The sequence below is a fragment of the Lasioglossum baleicum genome, chromosome 15 (genome assembly GCF_051020765.1).
Source record: "Lasioglossum baleicum chromosome 15, iyLasBale1, whole genome shotgun sequence".
Lineage (NCBI taxonomy): Eukaryota > Metazoa > Arthropoda > Insecta > Hymenoptera > Halictidae > Lasioglossum > Lasioglossum baleicum.
The window spans coordinates 5,943,907-5,961,235 of record NC_134943.1 but is presented as its reverse complement, the minus strand read 5'-3'; the positions used below and the strand labels follow the sequence as shown (position 1 = coordinate 5,961,235).

Below are 17,329 nucleotides of genomic sequence, written 5' to 3'. Positions count from 1 at the left end.
ACAAATTCGTTTCGGCACCCGGAGCTCTCGATGATGAACGTCCCGCGGCTGGTGCTACCTGGTGCCTTTATTTATACCGAATGGTAATAGAGACAACGCACGCCGGCAGCATGTGCTCGCCGCAGACGTTGCCAGTGGTATTGCACGGTGCCAGTCTGTCAGGGGAACACGGTCGCGGCTACGTTTCTGCCTTTTTAAATATACCAGCCCGAACTCTCCCGGCTTCCCAGTATTACGTCGTCGACTGACCACGGCGCACGTCTTCTGATCCGCTTGGATCGAGCTCGATCGCGCGGCTTCGGCACGATCCGTCTGTTTATCGAACCGACGCGACGTACCCCCAGTGTGTTTATTGATCGAGACACCTTCTCTGTCGTCGATCCTCACCCCGCTTCTCTCACTCTCGCGATCTATTGTTCCCGCGATCATCCTTCGATCCAAACCGGTACGTAATCTTCTCTGCTTCGCTAACCGCGATTCGATCGATGACTACTAGCTTATGTAGCATACTACTACGAAGCTTTCGTCCGTGTTGTGCAACCATTGTCAATCGTAGACAGCGCGTTGCTCCGCTCGTTTCGGATGCAACGTGTATGATGTAAGAAATATTATAGCAAACAGCCCGAGCCGAATGCCAGCTGTACCTCGGTCCCGAATGATTTATGAAAGAGCCGCGTGAAAATGTGACCGGTGTTGATAAATGAAACGAGAGACCACGATACTTTCGCGTGACTCCGTGGACACGCTGTGGGAGTTTGAATGTCAAGTTCGGTGCCGGTCGAGCGTTCCGCCGACTTGCGGAATTGCGAGCCAGCTGAAAGAACATCTTTGTATGTATTAGTACAGTTTAACAGTAAACTTAATGCTTGTTTATTTTATTTTTAAAATATTTCGACAGAATCCAGATTTTATCAGATCGATGTATAAGAACTTTTTTAGTGTATTCCTTGATTCAAGTACATGTTATCATAAATTTACACATTCGTGCATTTACCATTCTGAATCTCTGCAATTCCCTCTCAATCGAAAACGTCCATTAACCGCGATAACCCCGCACGAACCACCGGCACACACCGTAATCGGTTCAAAGGAAAACAGCAAACTGCAGAAACGGTGCCTGGGGTTTGCCGAAAAAATCGCAGACTCTAATCGAATCTCCTTGAAAGCACAGATTAAACCCGAACGGCGCTGGCCGGTATGGAAATTCTCGGCTCGAATTTTTTTGTCAAGCGAGAGTCGGTGGTTCGATTGGAGGGGTTTTCGGCCGCGGCGCATGCCGGGTACGTTTCCCGATACACGCGTTTCCGGTGTCGCATCACGGCGGGAAACGTGTCCCGCGGACTTCTCGGGCCACGTACAAGCGACTGCTTATTGCAATGCAACTCGATCGAGCTAACGAACCAGTCGAGCACGTCTGTTTGAGTGAATTAACGAGGACGAGTCCAGTTTCGTCCTCCTACCCCTCTGGCCTTCCACCACGAACCAACAAGGTTCGATTCTCGCTCTCCGTTTCCATCCGCGTAGAGTTCCGTCTCTCTTCCACCGATTGCTACGGGTCTACCCGTTTTTCTCGTCCCACGACTTGTTTCTGTGCCCTCTCTTCCCTTCTCTCTTGCTCTCCTCGGGCTCCACAGTGTCCCTTTTTGATCCACGAAGTGCCCCGAAACGCTGCTCGCCTAATCCCCTTAAAATTTTTACTTCGAGGGTCCAGCAGTTCGGGCGTGAACGCTCTATCGGGTCTGTTGACGTTTGCGGTGATTGTTTGTCAGTATAGTGAATTGTAGGAGGACTTGAGGAGTTTAGATAGTAGGACTTGTTGTGTAGAGTGGCCTGGAAATCGTGAAATAATTGAAATTCATTGTTTGTATAAAAGTTGTAGAACAATTTTATCAGTGGACAATTTTAGAAGATATTTTAGTACAATGCTGTTGGATCATGTACAATAGATGATTGTGAGCTATTGTGGCTGAAGTTATAAGTGAGAACTGGCGCCAGAAAAAGGGACAGAGGGTTCCAGGAAGGGGAAACGAATTTTTCGGGTGTTGTTCGAGTTCGGAATCGACCGGACGTGTCACGGAGCTGGTCCGTTCCTTTGTACGGGAACACGGAGGTCCTCGAAGGTAACTCGGCTTTCGCGAAGCTTCGAGATATCGGGTTCGTTGCTTTGACGAGGCCCAGGACTCGGCTCGAACGGATGCTGGACACGCGGCACGCTCGGGAATGAGAGGATCCACCGTGCGGAGGCGTCGTTGAACTCGGATTAAGAGGACCGAAGAGGTAACTGCTTCTTTGTCCCTCGTTTCTCCTTCTGCGACGCGCCGTGTTTACTGAAACGATGTTCCACAGATCCTCGGGATGCTTCTCGAATGCAAATTAATCGATCGATTTTTCGCGATTCGGCGCCGGCTGAGATATCGACGATATACTTCAAAATCCACGGAGAAATATAATTATTTTTTTATTAGTATGATTTTTACTGTATTTTACATAATGAGAATCTGTAGATATCGACCTCCGTTTTACGATAACCGGTAGACTGATCGACCGTTTAGCATAATAGGTTGCACAGTTCACGTAAACAATTTGGGAAGCTTCTTTTTGTTATATTGAGTGGCTCATAGAATGTTTAATAAGATGAATAGACGTCTCTTTCGCTTAGGATTATGTAGATGAGAAGGTCGAGCTGTAAAATTCCCCTTTGCATGAACATCTGTGGTTATTGATGAATTATTTATAAAATGTGTACGCTGAATTACGCTTCCTCGATCGAACACGTTTTATTTTATGATTAAGATTAAACTGGCCTGCTAATATTGTTATTAGTAATACTTCGTTGTATATATATTAAAGAAATACATATATTTAAAATTTGCTACGAAGCAAAAGAAATGACACAGGAAAATCTGATTGAACCATTACATCTCCGAACAGTCTCCTTCGAATACGGAAAGAGCGAGACATTTTATGAGATCTTTTCGTTCATTCCATAAAGGAATATTTAAAATCTAATAAAACACCCCTTTGACAATTTATTCTGCAACGCTTCCCAGGGAAGAAACACGAATGCGATAATGATACGAAAGAAGTACGCGAAATATTATTTTTCTCCTTCCGACGTGGAATTTCCGGACAGTGATTTAAAATGGCAGATAAGATGTGCGGTGCAACGAGAGCGGAAAACTTTCTTTAATCAATTTCTACGCTTAATGTAGCCAAAGGTGCGAATATTTCGGCACGACTAAATGCTCTAGCGTGTTCCTTACGCACCTCGTAGCGCTCTTTGGCAAATCGAATGGAATCGCATACATTCGGAATGGAAAACGCTCGAGTTCCGCTCCGGGATTCTTCGTCCCGCTCGGCGGTCATTTGCAAGAGCGCGCGCATTACGCTTGTGCACGCGTGCACAGGCCTCTTCGGGATGAAACGAGCGTACCTACGAGTCTCATTATACTCGCAAATTTGTTCGATTGGTAGATACGGATTCTGGGCAGGAAACGCTCGGATATTAGCCATTAGCATCGAGGAACGCGATCAGCCGGCCGGATTTCAGGCATGATTATTCGTGTCGCGTGATTTTCTATTGTGCCGCGCTGAAATTCCCTCTAGAAATGCATAACACGCCGCGGAATCGCGAGCCTCTAACACCCCTCTCCCCTCAGTGCCCCTCACTGCCGGTTTTCGCCGCTCTTCCGCGAACACCGCCATTTTATTTTCGCCATTTCCCTCCGGCCAGCCTTTATATTTAGATTAAGGGAAAAACGACGAGCGCGCGGATAAATTAAAACAAACGCGAGACTCGCCTCCGTTGCACTCGCGCGTCCGACCGCGATAATGGAACGAAATTATAGAAAAGAACAAAGAATAATGAACGGCCTCCGGGATGAAACCATTCTCTTCCCGGGTTGATCGCGTCCCAGGCGCGGATCCATCGATTCATTCTCGTTTCGCCACTTTTACGGCCCGAACAATGAATTTCCGATTTTGTGTTCAACATTTTATTTCATTGCACAAATTAGTATGATTTTATCGAATTTCGGCATCGTTGTTGTCAATAGACATTTTACAAGTAATTATCTTCGGGCTAAGGAAGGTGAATAGTCTATTTTTTCCATTAATTTGTCTATGTAATTGGCAAGATACACTCACAATCAGTAAAATAAGTCTCCGTACACCCTTTAAAACAGAATAACTTTTTTATAATTATACCAAATGACTTGATGTTTTGTAAGCAATTAGAAGCATTGGTTTACTAAATGATGTGCAAAAAATATTTCCTAAAAATTACAATTTACAAGGTTGCATGCAAAAATAAAAAAGGCACTTTTCAAAACTTTTTTATTTGGGCCCTTAATAATAAAAATTTTAAATATATGTTTTGTAGATCTATAGTAGTTACACACCTGCTGAAAATTTCATCGAAATCGATTGCCATACACACGAGCTACAAGTGGTTAAAATAGGTGAAAACCGTAGTTTTACACGACTTTTGATCAGTTTCTGCTTAAAATCCACAGAATCGTACATCTTTCGACGCGTGTCGTTTTTTCCTGCGTCAACCGATTTCGATTAAATTTTCAGCATGTATATAACTAACATGGATCTACAAAACATATATTTTAAATTTTCATTGGGGACCCAAATAAAAAAGTTTCAGAAAATGCTTTTTTTATTTTTGCATGTAACCCGATCAATTGTAATTTTTGGAAAATCTTTTTTGCAGATCATCTAGTAAACTAATGCTTCTAATTGCTACAAATAATCAGATCGTTTGGTACAATTATAAAAAAGTTATTCTGTTTTAAAGGGTGTACGGAGACTTATTTTACAGAGTGTGTCTGCTTATTTTCCAACCAGTAGAATAATAAGCCCGAGATAAGGAAGATTCTAGACGTAGATACTAGTTCCATTAATCCTAAGGCATACGTCAGCAGAATCTTTAAGAGTCAATTTGTCAAACCTTAAGCTTTGCGTGATTAGATTGAATGCCGACTTAATTCGTTTCCTTGTTCGCTTTCGGTTGTTAATGTGTTACCGGCATCAGAAGAGAAGTACTGTTACTGATAAATTATTCTGGAACTGTGAGACATTTAGTTGTAAGAAACCAGTATTTACCGTTTCTTATCCTTTTTGTATTCTAACAATACTGGGATTTATATTCATGAGCTGACTAATTATTCTTTTTATAAAATCACGACGAACTCATCTTTTTCGTAGAGGGAACAAGAGAAAGAGCTCTCCGAGAGAAAGCGTCTGTCCCAAACGAAAACCACGCGCAGAATTGCATCAACCTCGAATAGTTCGAGGCAGAAGATCGTCGCCAAACTGGCCGGTCAGTCTGCGTTCCGAGTGTAAAAATAGTTATCGATATAGCGAACTCGAGAAATAGACGTGCGACGCTCAAACTCCTCTTGTCCTTCACGCGACACGTGTTTACCTGTCCGTAGAGGCGCGAAAACAGGTTTGCGGAGGAAACGAACTTCCTACGGCTTGGCGCCATGGCGAGGATTCCTCCCATGGGACGAATCGGCTCTCGTTTGTTCCCATGGACCATCGACCCTCGTTTCTCTCGTTCGTTCGCCCAGAAAATTATCGAGAATCCACCGTACTGTTCTCGTTCGTGCATTCAGCACAAAATGAACAGAAGAAACATCACACGGTGGAACTACAAGAAGAATTTTAAAAATATTCTTGCACAGACGGAAAACTTTAATTTTATGCAAAGACCCACACTGTGGTTCGACACCACACTTTGAACTTTATCAATACTACTTTAAATGAAACAAAAATCTGCATTCACTAAAAATGCTCGCAGGCAATTCACCGCACTCGAAAGAATAAATGCAGGGTAATAAAAGCCCGCTTAGGAATTTGATAACGCGAATCCGGTCTGCCGCAGCGGGTAGAACCGGGTCCTGAAAAAAAGGAAACCCATAAAAAATAATAGAACAAAAAAAGAGCCGAGTCGTGCTGACCGTGGCACGCGTTAAGCATTTTTTTTATGCCGTCAGATGTGCTGGTTGTCTCCCGTTTCATAGACGACCATTGCGAAAAGTTCGCGCCGCGGGCAACGACAGTGGCTGTAGAAAAAAGCACGGACCTTCGAAAGTATGAATATTAAGGAGGCTCCGTTTCGGTCCTGAGATGAAATCTGGCCGGGTTGTAACTACTAGAAGAAATTTTCTTTATTAATGCCCCGTGGAAGTTTCTGGCCGAACAAGCACAAAGCGCAGAGCCCTTTTCTCTCGCTCGTGATAGAAATAAATGTGGCTGCCGACATCCTTCTCCTGTCTACGTGTGTTGGGAACAAGATAATTGAACAGCTTGAGGAAATTGAGCCGCGAAAGGGGAGAGATTTGGACGTTGCTCCTTCGACCCACGTCACTTTCCCAATTTATTTGTAAATGTCTTCTCCGTACTGTTCGCTGTCGCACTTTCGTTTCGATTTTGTTTCTTTGTTCGCCTTCTCGCTTATTTGGTGCACTTGATATTTCCCTCGCTGAATGCTGAAACAGGAATCTTGATCCAGGGTTGGGCATTAATCGATTAAAACTTTAATCATGATTGATTGATTAATGTGTACAATTAAAAAAAAAGAAATTATCGAAAAATCGACGATAGATTCAATCGATTGATGAAGTTAATCGTCAATCGTTGATTAAAAGAAGGAATCATCGAAAAATCATTGATGAAGTTAATCGTCAATCATTGATTAAACAAAGGAATCTTCGAAAAATCGCCGATTGATTCAATCGATTGATGAAGTTAATCGTCAATCGTTGATTAAATTTTTGCCCAACTCTGTCTTGATCGTTTATTCACTTGTGAACAGAAAACTCCAACACTTTGCTGATGGTTTCAACCTAACGTAAAATAAATTAAGGATTGGGCTGGAGAAATCGAATTTCAGTAATTGTAAACTGAGAGTAGGCACTTTACTCTTTAAAACAAACATAGAAACAATGTCGTATGATTTCTTTACACGTAGCTGCGTAGTTTCAAAGTTCCTCAATTGTTCATGGTCACGAATTAATTTCTGCATCGAAATCTCCGAATCAAAAAATGTTTTACAGGCGACGTCGTTTCACGGGCGATTTGTAACGCTTTTTAAAATGATTATAAAAGTTCTTAATTCGCGTGTTCCGCCTCTGAGCCGAGCAATTATTCTGTAACACTCTGTTTCGATTTCGCCGAGCGAGATACGATACCGTTTGACGGGCAACGTTGCGTTGGCCTCGCAGAGGAAGAATTTTATTCCGCACAGTTTTTCTCCATTCGAACGCGTACCAGCCCCCCTACGTATCGCAACACTTTTTTCCCGGGGCTTGGTCTCTGTAACAAGAGAACTCTGTATTCAATTAGCCGGGCACCACACCCCCTCTTTTTTATCCGTTCGCCAGGAATTTCAGGCGAATTGCACCTTCCCGTGACCGATTTTCCTATTTCTTTTTCTCCCTATGATGTACACGCGTTCACAGAGCTCGCCTTTTGCACAGCTCCGCCCATCGGGAACGATCGATAGCCGCTGTTCGAGCGAAACGGGACGGGTTCGTGAACGGATTCGTCGGATTAAGTCATCGCGAAAATTACTCGGCGGTCATGCCAGTCGGGGACGAATGGTATAGCTCGACAAAAGTACCCCGCAGGCTCCTGTACAACGTGTAGATGATTTAATCGAGACGAGGCAAAGGATGGGTCCGCGTGGACCCATTATGAAATCACGTCGACCGAATCTTCTGGCACCCGGCTCGTCAACTTTTTAATTATATAGGCTGTGCACGATCATTTCCAAAAGCGTTACTGCGCGAAAATGAATCATTTTAATATATCTGTGCAAAATGTGTGTGTGTGTGTGTGATCCTTAAAAATGTTCATCAACTAGAACGAAGTCAATTCAATTTAATTTAGTCGCTGTCTTACCAGCATTTTCATGCTAAATAATTACCCGGAATTAATCCAGCTTTAGACTTCCCCTTTAATGTGAAGTGACAATGTTCCCGGAGAACGTTCCGACAAAATCGGTAAAATTAAAAATAATAAATCTCGTCTGGCAACGTCTCACGCTCTGGTTCCGGAGGGTCCAGCGAGGTTTAACGATTAACGACATCAGCCCCGGACCTAGTCATTCACAGTTCCCGTCGTCGACCCGGTTTTTCATTGGGAGAAGCATCACTTAGTCCTTTAATTAGAACGCTTGTTTCTTGTCGTCGCCGTGGAAGGCTGTGCGTCAACTGTAATACAAAAGATGCTTCGACAGTGGGAGCTTGTTTATTAAAACAGGGAAGCGCACTTTGCGTCGTGACGACGACGACGAAGACGCGCTGTCGAGTTCCCCGGCAACATTCGCTGTCATCCTTTCTCCTTTTCTCTTCATCTATCCGTCCATCCATCTCTATCCCGAGTCTATACACGTAGAGACACTCAAGGCTCTCGCTTTGCGAAGCTGAAAGAGCGCGATAAAAATACAGTTCGCGCGACAATAGCCGGGCATTAACTTTTCACCGTCTTCCCAAGCCACTGCCTTCGCGCTTTCCCCACTCACCGTCTTCGTCCATTACCGTTCGGCGGCGCTCGGCAATTCCGCCGAGAATTCTGCGACGGAATGCTCTAATTGAAATTTTCGATGAAATTGATTCCACGTCGAGGAATCAAACGGAAACTTCTGCTCAACGGGGAAGTAGAATCGATGGGGGAGGGTAGTTCGAAAGTTCTATTGTGTGACTCACTTTCTATGTGGGTGCCGGGTTACGAGTCGATTGGATGATTAGTGGAAGAGTTATTGACTAATAAACGAGTCAATCGAGAGGAAAACGCGAAGCAGATACAGCCTGCAACCCTTATGGAAACGATAGTGATCAAATTCTGGGGTGAAATGCCGGGGGATATGATACTGGGGTTGTCTTGACGGGTTAGGGTGCAGGGAAAAATTATTTTATGAGGAATGGCAGCTATTTACAAGTCCAAATATTAAATTTTATAATACTTTAAGAGGACTTTCGCAATTCGAAGTTATAACTTCGAAAATATCATGAATTATAACATAAAATTTCACAGAGATCTTCCTAAAGAATCCAATTACAATATACAGTAATAGAAAAAATTATTTTCATTACCAAAAAAGGGAGACTCTTCTTTGAATAATGCAGTAGTCCACGAAACAAACACAGACCCGATTTTCGGTGTGCCAGGTTTGAAACAAGAAAGGGATCCGTAACAAGAAGCTTTTAATTCGACCGGAAAAAGCTTGCAGCCACTTTGGGCTCGTTCGAGCGTAGCACAAATCACGTGTGACCACGAAGGGCGGAAGGGGTTGGTCCTTCGTCCTCATGATGGCGCATATCCCCGGGCCCGAATTAGCCGACCGGTCGGAGGATTAATTAAAAAGTTTCGAGCTGAGGCAAAGTTAGCTCGGCCCCCCCGAAAAACACCAGCCAAAGTGGCTCGTCGCGCTTCACCGGTTTAATCGTTGACTCGCATACATTTCCCTTCATTCGGTCACCGAAAGGGGGTTGACGGTTCCGGCCGTGGCGGGGGTGGTTTCGGGTTTGCGAGGGCGGGAACGGATTTCCCCGAGAACTGTGAATTTCGAGCCGGGTCAGCTGCGATCCTATCGACGGCTATAACTGTTTTCCAGGCCCGAGGATTCAGTGTTTGACAAGAATAACCATAATATAGTGAAACCGATACTCTAGCGGAAAAAAAAATACAAACACACGCTGACTCAGGTGTTTGTTGTCGAGAGCTGTCAGAGGTGATGTAGTCACGATTTAGCTCTGGAAGCGAGTGCATTGAAATTTTATTCATTTGAATTATATCAGATCGAAATTTGGATTTTGTTTGTGTGTTCTAAGAGAATGTGTGAGTAATGTGATTAATGCTTTTGTGTCTAATTTGGGCTTCATACGTGTGAACTTGTAAGTACCTTGTGTTTGTTTCGTAAAACGGTTTAAGGAAATCGTACACCAATTGTTTTAGTGTCAACGATTTTACAGATGTTTGAATTTGTACAATTTTCGAAAAAACATGTAAAAACAAGTCTTCAGTTTTCCATTAAATGTAGCCCGAAACAATTTTTCTCAGGAGAATGAACGATTTATTGTCGCACGATTTTTTTTCACGAAATGATAGGAGCTTAATTTATATTAACGACTCTACGATACTCGGGAATCGTTTTCATCTTTCTGGCGTCTCCGTCAATAAATTAAGAGTGTAATTACGTATTTAATTCAGTTCTGAAATATTATTTAAATTTATTATGAACAGCATGGAGTGATCTACGAGCTCTTTCTACCAGGAATGCTGACTCGTTCCCCAGCGCATTGGTCGGATCGATGCAGTCTTTCGCTGTGGAACAGCACGGACATCCCATGACCCGTCGATTATTTGATAAATAGATAATATATTTTATACGATGCAGCACGAACGAAATAAACAACCGTAATTAATGAATATACATATTATTATATTGTGTAAACGGGACACCTGCGGTTTCCAGGTTTGAATCGATTCGTGCGGTAATATCATTCGATGGTCGCTCGACGAAAATCTGTCAACGTTCTTTCCGGTTTTGCAGTCGTTTTATTGTTGATCTCGGGATATTGTAAACTGAACACATTCAAATATTGCAGTACAAATTTCTGTGCTACGGTGCTGAGCTAATTGTCACCCGTGTTGAATTTTCAGTTATTGTGATTCTCGATCGGTTTTTATATATATGCGAGGTCGGAAAATGTTTAGTACCGCGGAGAATAAAATATAATTCGTGGAACAGCGCGCGCGCGCGCGTGTGTGTGTGTGTGTTCCCTCGAGTTGTTTCATTAAACATGAATCTGGTAGACTTTTACAGAAGCTTGAGAACTATGTATTATTCATAATCGGATTATATTTCTGTCCTTTGTTTCTGTTAAAAGAAGACAGCTCCAAAGCTGTGAGGAAAACTTCTACCATCGTGTTTTATAACTAAAGAATTTCATTATAATGGATTGCAGTTAACCCTTCTAACCCTTAATTAATCGGGACATTCACAAAGTACATTTATTGTATATTTCTTTAGATATGTAGAACATATTGACACTCCCTCTCTTTTTCCGAATGAAAGCTGTAAAATAATTTCAGGGTTTCCCACGAGCTCGCTTGTGTCCAGGGGTATTTTCATTCCCGAGAAGCTATCGGCCGTGACAACCACTTCCCGTTCAAGGAAGAACTTAACAGTTCTAGTAATTTCCTTCGTATCCATCGCGAAACGGGCTTGTGGGATCGTCAGTCCCGGCACGTACGCTCGACTTGCGATTTCGATATCCCGTTACAGGCAGCAAATATTTGCGTACGAGAGGTGCGCTCGCCTGAGGGAGCGGTTGTTGTGTCTGTTCCACGGGGCAGCGCTCGCATCTTTTCCACCGGCGAGATTTGTTGACCCGTCAACCCCTTGACCGAGCGAGGATCCAGATTCCGTGCTCTCTGTAGATATTTGCTGGACCTCCGGATCTCTCGTTCCTAAATTTTCTCACTCCTAGTTACGTGTGTTTCAACGCCATTTGCTGAGTATCCAGTGTTGCAAACACGATTTCTGGTCATTTACGTTGTGTTTACGAGAAGTTCCCAAAATTGATCACAGAGAAAACTGGATTACTATTTTTCTTTTATGTTGGACACACCTTCAACTTCTATATGCTTTCCAAATCACTAAATTAATTTATTCATTCGCGTCCATAAATTTTTGTCTTCCTTTCAGTTGGCCTTAAGGTGGAGTGGGGTAAGTCCGCCCTAGTTTTTGCAAAGTTGGACTTTAAACTGATGTATTTTCAGTCTGGTATGTAAAAACTTAACGTTCTTGGTGCTAAACTCTTGCCACAGTTATTACTGATGAATTACTATAATGTAGGATTCTAATTTTGCTTGAAAATTATCATTTTGATAGGATATTGTACAAGGTGTCAAATAGCCCCGAAAATGGGGCAAGTCCGTCTCTGAGAGTTAAAATTGCTTTCGAACCTTGTTTCAAGGGCTACGGGGCAAGAAACGAATTATTATCAAGCCTGCTACAAAATGCTTTTTATTGCATTAAATATATTGTTGTTTTATAGTTACCCATATAGTACGGACTAACCCCACCGTGATAGTACGGACTTGCCCCGTGTAGTAATATTTACGGGGCAAGATCATCTTAGTGCCTTTCTCAATAAATTTTAAAAAATACAATGAAAACGGTTTATTTAATGTAAACCTACATCAATATTTGTTGTACTTACCTAAAATGACAACACAGAATATATTAATAACTTGTTAACTATTGCACGTTCAGGGTAACCTCAAAGTTGTGCGTGTACCTCGCACGTGACTCTTTGGCATTGGTTGATTTAAGCGAGGAAAACACCTTTATTCTTGGGCGACATCTATGTAGAATAGTTCATACTAACTTATACTACATTGATAAATACAAGCTAGAGAAATTTCGTTCATATTATAATAAAAATAGCCAATTAACGGACTTGCCCCGTAGATGGACTTACCCACTCCACTGATAGATCTTGTTACGACTGATAAGTATACATACTACACTGACGACAACCAAAGCGTTAATAAATGATGTACATCTCATCACTCCGCTAAGTAATTGAGGTTTATTAACTTCGTCATATCAAATGGTCGACTCAGTCTGCTAATGAAGATCTCAAACTGCATTCAGCAAATAACTTCCTGTTTCAAGTTCACAAATAAAAATCATTTTAAATTTATTTCTCTCTAAGGACGAACATTGAAAAGATTATCGATTGCAAAAGAGAACAACCCAACCCTCCAGATGCCCCACATTTAATCTTCAAAGCGAACGCAGACTTGCTCCGACCGAAACAAGTAGAAAAAAGCTGCACAACCCTCTGTTCCCCAGCGAATTATTAAAAAATAAGGTATTCCCGAAGAATGCAGTAGCAAGAGAAACAAGCCAATGGGTTGGCAAGAAAAAGAATTCAAAAGATCTCGTCGAGGAGGTTGAATTCGCTTTGAAGCAGGCTAAGAAGGGGCATCGACACTGCAAGAGGAGCATTTTTGTATACATATTTTGTACCTCGGTACACGCAACGCGGTAGTCGACTCCGAGGAGCGCAGGGTGCAATTGCGTAAATAGCTGCGCCATTGTTTGCGTTCCCTGCACCGATTGTCGATTTTTTACTATTCTTGAGTTCTACTCCGTTCGTGCTCGTGAGTGTAAACACCGCTGCCAATAAACAGTTGGTTGCGCAACCGGAAACACGGTTTTCAAACGGCGGCCGATGAATAAGCGCTGAAACCACGCCGAAGATGGCATAGTAATTATATGTACCACAGTCACGCGAAAATAAACTTTTTCGAATTTTGACAGCCTCCTAAAGACGACAAACGGGCAGGCATTATCAACGAACCTGGCGAAAATCAGAAAACTAAGTAGCTCAGTGCAAAAATGAATAAATCGATGTGCGAAAGGCAGCGTCGAAACTGATTCGACGTAGAAACAGAAAGAGTTAAACTGTAAACATTCCCGATCCGATTAGAAGTTGAATAGCGAGCTGGGATTCGCAGAGAAGTACGCTCCATCCCGGATAAAGAAATTTAATTGCGCAAACAAGAACGGACGTGAATTAAATGAAAGTTTCAGACGCGAACGGGCTCTGAATATCATTAAGAAGTTTAATTAAGTTCAGCCGAAACAAATTCCCATCGCAGAAACGTTGTGTCTCGTCTACCCCGCGGAACGGACCCTCCATTCTCCTTTCATATCTGCTCGGTTTTCAGTTTCGAGGCGAGAGCACGGGGCCCGTCGTCACCAAATTGAGCTAACTTCCACCGTTATCTTTTAAACTTAGCCGAAGGAGAATCGCGTACATTCTAATATGGGGTTAAACTGGCATTATAAGCGAGACTTCGCCGTTATTAAGCGATATTAAAATCTTTCGCGGACCGGCTTCCTCGCGCGACACGTTGAAGTCCTTGCTTGTGGACACCGGACCTCGTTTATTATGGTCTTATGGCCTCGTTTCGATTCGTTTTGCATTATAAAATTGCTACAATGACTCAACACGACGCCGTGTATATTTCCTTCCTGTACATCTGCTGCGCGCAGTTCTGCCGCCAGCGGTCTAAACAATTTAAACAGCTAAATTAATCTCACCTGTGCAGAGATCCCCTGCCGCAAAATTGCGGATCGGTTTTCCGCCAACGGAACTGCTCGCGCTATCAATCAATGGGCCGAAAAGTAGCGAAATTGATGAGCGAAACGTAGAGACGGGCTCCGGGTGCCCATTTTTTTGGTGCGAGAATTGATTCCGGCGCGGATTGATTGGACTCCGACTTGGAATGTAAACGGTAAATCCGTGTCCGTATAGTATGTATACGGTGTGATGAAACATAAGTCGAATTTTTATAGACAAATTTTAATTAAAAGAGATCAAATAAAATCTTATATTCGGTGGTAATAGCCTTTGTCAACCGATCAATGTATTGTGTTGGCGTAATCAAGAGTTGGTTTTTTCCAGCAGTTACGAACCACCCTGTATACGTATCGCGTTCGACGAACGACCGAGGCTGAGATCGATGGGCTTCCCCGAGATCTACAGATCTACGAAAAAAGAAACAAAGAGTCGGCGATAGCCTTGTGCCTGGGAGAACTCCAATTACACGGTCAGCGCAGCACGCGACGAACCACGCCGCGCCGGTTCTCCGGTGCGGATTTCATCGCGCGCGCGTTGCGCAACTATCCTCTTCGAATCCTGACCACTGGTCACCCTGTTCGTTCTCAACGTTGCTTTTTATCCGTTCGCCGGTCGAGCCGGAATAAAGCCATTACCGAAGGTAATTATTTATCCGGCCGTTTGTTTCACACGTGTCATTAACGGCGGCGAACGGTCGCCACCGGCGGTGTAGCGTGCAATTTTCGTCTTCCGCGTAATCATTGAATCGCTCACGACTGTCTTCGCCGTTTGTCTCGCTCTCTCTTTCTCCTCCCCCCTCTGTTTCTCTCCCTCGGTGAGACTGGTGAAATTAGACTTGATTGCCCGACAATCTGCGGGATGCGTCGTTAGATTATGCAAATTCTGGAAATCGCTTTCTGGGACTGCAAAATTAAACGAAACATCTGGAAAAGGAATTCTAATAAACATAGTCGTAAGAGAAAATATCTCGGCCAGTAAATTCGACTGTCCTGATACTCCTAACATATTAGTGCTACGATAAATGAGCCGGCACAAAGCGACTCAAAAATCCACGAAATTCGCAAAGTTTATCCGCGGTTCCAATGACCTCCGCGTTTATCAGACACTCGTTTCTCTTGTTATCGCCGGAGAGACACTTGCTACACTTCGATAATAATAATATGAACCCGGGGCCTCGCAATTTCGCCTATTAATTGTAATTAATTAGTCACAGCGGGGAACACACAATATACGTCTAGTGGTTCTATGTGTACTATACTCTCTCTCGGTCTCCTTATCGTGACAATTTCGGGAGCAACGGGCCCAGGAACGCAGTCGAGATACCCGAAACGAGGAATTGATAACAGTGTCTCGGTATTTGGGGGACACGATAACAAGGGAAATCACGCGCTGCCGATCGTTGTTCACGCGTTTCGCCAGACACGCACGTGACGACTTATCTGGTGGCCAGTTATACAATACCCATCGATGATAAACGTCAATTAGACAGCTCGAGACGGTCGAGTTTCTGGTGCGTCGATTCCTTGCTGTTGCGATGTCAGTGTATTACTTTCCGGGGCTCTGTAAGCAGTAAAAATATTGTTAGAAAATTGATTTGATCCAGTTTGCGTAGAAAAATGTTCAAACTGAAATTTCCGATTAGAAAAATTTAATTCCCAAAAAGGTTAAAACAGTTGAATGTTAATTGGAGAGCTGAATGAGGCAGAAGTTTTTGAATGAACCTCCGGCAAATTCGATGGCGGGGCAAATTTCGGAAATCACGCGCGACAAACAAGTTTCGGCTCATGTGGCCATCCGCATCCGCGCGTCTTTCCTGCGGCCTTCTGTATAATACACGCTCTTTAAAAGTTAAACCTTGTTAGCCGCGCTCGTCAGCGGCTATTCAAGCGATAGAGTCACAGTTTTTCGGGTCACGCCTCCCTCCTGCTCGCCAATCTCTTTTCGGTATCAGAATGTTCCCGCGCATGATGATTGCGGGCATGAAGCAAACCGATATCCGACAACTCCTCCGGCGAACACGGTGATTGCGCGAGAGATCGACCTTATCGTCTCGATTCGATTAAACTAAAGTTGATTCGCGAGCTTTTCAGTCGCCCGCTATTTATACGGACGGTTCGATTGGTTTCGTACAGAAATAAATCACCGGAAACGGGAAGCACTGGTTCGATCGAACTGGTTCCATCGAACTGGAACAGGTGCGAAGACGTGCTGCTACGACGAACGTGTCGTTTGTACCTGACCTGGATGTTTATGATTGATTCATTGACTCGTTCATTTTCCGGTCATTTACAGATAAGTGATGGAATTATTTGTGTAGATTTAAAAATTGATTTTTGCAATGGTTTAGGGTACAGCAGGCATGTCAAACACGCGGCCCGTCGACAAATAGGCTCGACCAAAACGTTAACTTATATATGGTTTTCTAACCTGTGACAACACTGGATTTCTTAAAATATTAAAATTATAACAATTATAAAATGTGTTTCTTCTGTTTTTATTGCGGCCCCCGAATTAATTTCGGATACTTAACGAGGCCCTTGGTGGTAAAGGAGTGCCTGGGGTTCAGAAAGGCCAAGAGGAGTTAGGGGGATTCACGGTGCCCCCGGAATCCCGTGGTAGCGACCATGGCGAATTGGTATCGTCGGCCAGGCGATTCACCTTGATAACAGCGGCTCGGGACTTATCTCACGCTTCCCCGCAAATTACAGCGTGGCTCGCGGCTTCTCGGCCCGAGGCTGATTAGATCTAGGCACAGGCGGCCGGGGAGTGGCTATTTCACGAGGAACTCGCTAATTTCGGAGTTAATACCGCATGCGGCAACCCGTTCGATCCGCAAGGATGGAGTTCGTGAGCCGAGTGGCACGGTTCCCGCGTGTACGTGACCCTCCATTAAACGTTCATTTTAAGACAACCGAGCCCCCCTCGCTTCTACCGACAACTAGCTTGTACCCGACGCCCCATTATCTTACGCGATTTTTAAATTTTCGCGCAGGCGTCATATATGCGTCGATCTTATTTTTAGATCATTTGTTCAACTGTTGATCTACAGTCTATAGCATTGGAATTAGTTTTAATCCAGCTCGTGAGAGCTGTATTCAATATTTTTGGATGAAACAGGATCAATACTGTCAATATACGAGCAGAGAATG

The 17,329-nt window shown here is 43.6% G+C and overlaps 1 protein-coding gene and 1 long non-coding RNA gene across 4 annotated transcripts in view; one reads left to right on the top strand and one right to left on the bottom strand.

The window, feature by feature from the left end:
• Positions 1–225: 225 nt before the first annotated feature.
• Positions 226–17,329, top strand: part of LOC143216143 (sodium-coupled monocarboxylate transporter 1) — a 60,155-nt gene continuing 43,051 nt past the window's right edge. The window contains exon 1 of one of the 3 annotated variants that reach the window (XM_076438966.1): positions 226–445. The gene's annotated coding sequence lies outside the window, so the exon portion shown is untranslated. Of the gene's footprint in view, positions 446–470; positions 831–873; positions 2,278–17,329 lie in introns of those variants that run through there. The other 2 variants (XM_076438964.1, XM_076438963.1) reach the window with 2 other exon arrangements.
• The window catches only part of LOC143216145 (uncharacterized), a 26,693-nt gene continuing 11,625 nt past the window's right edge, over positions 2,262–17,329 (bottom strand). The window contains exon 4 of the long non-coding RNA XR_013010521.1: positions 2,262–15,740. This is a non-coding gene — a long non-coding RNA (uncharacterized LOC143216145). The remainder of the gene's footprint in view (positions 15,741–17,329) is intronic.